Here is a 2,788-nt window from a genome sequence, read left to right on the forward strand (position 1 = left end):
CGGCGGCGGCGGCGGCGAGCACCGGCAGGCGGCGGGCACCGGCGGCGGCGGCGGCGGCGAGCACCGGCAGGCGGCGACCAGGCGGGGGCGGCGAGCCCCGGCAGGCGGCAGCGGCGGCGGCGGCAAGGACCGGAAGGCGGCGGCGGCGGCGGCGGCAAACAGACGACACGGCAAGGATCTTCCACGTCGAAGGCGCACCCTGAGAGTAGCCCAGGCAGTGAAACTCTTCGATGAAGAAGAGAGGGAATCCAACCCTCGAATGGCAGCTAACACTTTTTTTTTTTTTTTTTTTTTTTTTTTTTACTTTATTGTTATTTTAAAACCTGGAATTCAGGTAGGCTGGCAGCGGCACACTACGCCGCTCTTCAGCCATAGCGTTTTACAAGAGTATAAAACATGGTGAATGACAATGAACAAAGTGACGGGCAAAAGAGAGAGGTCACAGAGACATAAAAAACACGGAGTCGTTCACATGTGACGATAACAACACTGAAAACACGTTGGCACGGCGCACAAAACACTGGTGAGTCCGACGGCACAAGTGAACGTAGGAGTGGGACGGCAGACACCAAAAACACTATATGACGTCACACACACGAAGCACAAGAGGCGACGATCTCCGGCGCGCGAAAGTTCACTATACGTGTGCGAGTCCGGGGACCTGCCAAGAGACGAGGAGGAGGAAGGGGAGTGGGAGAGCGAGAGGGGAGAGCAGAGATGCCACGGGCAGGGGAGATAGGGGGGGAGGGAGGAAGGGGGAGAGGAAGCCCGGGGGAAGAGGGGGAAGGGAGGGGACAGGGAGATGGAAAAAGAAGGGAAGAGAAGAGAAGGGAGGGAGGGTGCCGAAAGGAAAGGACACGGGAAGTGGGGGGTGGGGCAGGGTCAAGGTTGATAGGAGGGGTAGATGGAGGGGACGAGGACATCATCAGGGAGAGGGAGCTGGCGGAAGCCACCTTGGGAGAGGGTGCAGCTAACACTGTAACGTTACCATATCTAACGAGCACCTTACCACAAAACTTTATGGGTATGAAATATATCATTTACATATAATCAAAAGATGTGGCCACTTATTGCAATTCTGTTAGAAAATTAAAAATAACTAAATGATATTCCTGCGATAATGTATGTTACTTCCAATATTTTCCTGCTAAACTTGTCAATGCGAAGTAAAATAAGCAGCGCTTGAATACTGCAGTGTTGCTCGGTGTCGCCAACAGATGTCAGCTCAAGACGCTGTTACAGAAGATATGGCTTTGCTTTTAGCATGGCCATCTAGGAACAAGGCCGCTACACTGTCTTTGGAGTCGCTCGTGATGTAAGCACTCGGGTCATAACAAACACAAGGCAACATGTGCTGTCGTGGTTAATTCGCCTGTGTAGACGTTATATGATTGTGAATTGAAATGTTAGTGTAATAGTGTTCATAGTACTTCAACATATAAACATGCCACGTAGATGCTGTATGCCTACTTTCCACAATTTTCCACCGTTTTACAATTTAAGCACCATTTTATCACCTGTTTTTCTTGTTTCTTTTCTTCTTACGTTTTTAACGTCTGTAGGCTGCAGAGCAGCGTACGGCGGGGGGGATCGAAATGCAGTAAAGGAAAAAAAAAAGAAGACTTTATGCATGCTTGTAGAGGCTATTAAACTGCTCGGGAAAGAGTCAGTGCATTCCATTTCCCTCGTGATGAAGATGCATGGAGAGAATGGATAAGAGCAGTTCACCGTGATAATTTCATCCCTTCAGATCACTCTGTGGTAAGTAGCAGCTTTAGTAAATAAACCTATGAAATGGTTCTGTTTAGTCTGAGTGTTAATTGTAATTTATAAACATAACCTGTATACATAGGCCAAACTTTTCTCATATTAACGTAACGTAATCCATTATTTTTAACAGATTTGTGAGCTGCATTTCCATGCACACGAAATAGAAAGAAGTACATCGTCATATGATGCTAAGACTGGAAGATTAATTACACGCCTCTTGATCGTCCACGTTTAAGGAAAGGTAAGTTGATCGTTTACGGACTTAAGTTAGGTTATATAATTATTGGATGAATCTCTTACACTTCTGGTTTATATGGTAAGGTACTGAGAATTAATATTTGTTTATAGGTGCAATACCAGCACTATTGCCAGCATGTCCTGATTATTTATCTACACCATAAGAAGGCAATATCTTTCTTTTCGTTGAAGATATTATGTGATAAAATTAATAGTAGTCATTTGAATGAGTGGACCTGTGTCAAAAAGTTGAATGGTGTGTATTTTCCTTTAATTAGTGAAATGCCATTTTTGAGAGTTCTGTGGTATGTTACAATTAACGCAAATCTCACTTTCACTGTCCATGTCAATGATTAACAGCTTGGTCAAATAGGGAACATAAAGTTTCTAGTAACCGTAAGTACCAAAACACAGTTAGCTAATATTCTTAATATTGTCGAGTTAAAATTTAGCAACAGAGAAGATCAGGAACCTAATGAGAGTATTGATTTCATAACCACTATTTTGAATAATTTATCTGAAAACTTGCCAGATAAACATGAAATTATAAACGTTATGGAAGAACAGATTCCATTGCTAAAATGCAAAAAGAAAATTGCAAGATATTCGTGGGATATTTTAGTTTTGTGGTCATTAGTTCATTCTACTTCTCCTCAGTGTTACAAGTTTTTAAGAAGCAGTGGTATAATAACTATGTCTAGCCCTGCTACTCTGACTAGAATATGTGGTGGATTTGCTAGTAATACTGCTCTTGAACAAGTTCCTGCACATTTTCTGGGAT

General features: G+C 43.9%; 1 long non-coding RNA gene across 1 annotated transcript; it reads left to right on the forward strand.

Annotated features, from left to right (window-relative positions):
* The first annotated feature begins 1,568 nt into the window (after window positions 1–1,568).
* Window positions 1,569–2,192, forward strand: LOC126427078 (uncharacterized). Its single transcript, XR_007576525.1, has 3 exons — window positions 1,569–1,761; window positions 1,901–2,011; window positions 2,119–2,192. It is a non-coding gene; the product is annotated as an uncharacterized LOC126427078 (long non-coding RNA).
* The last annotated feature ends 596 nt before the right edge of the window (window positions 2,193–2,788 follow it).

This window comes from Schistocerca serialis, chromosome 11 (assembly GCF_023864345.2).
Source record: "Schistocerca serialis cubense isolate TAMUIC-IGC-003099 chromosome 11, iqSchSeri2.2, whole genome shotgun sequence".
In the NCBI taxonomy this organism is placed as follows: domain Eukaryota; kingdom Metazoa; phylum Arthropoda; class Insecta; order Orthoptera; family Acrididae; genus Schistocerca; species Schistocerca serialis.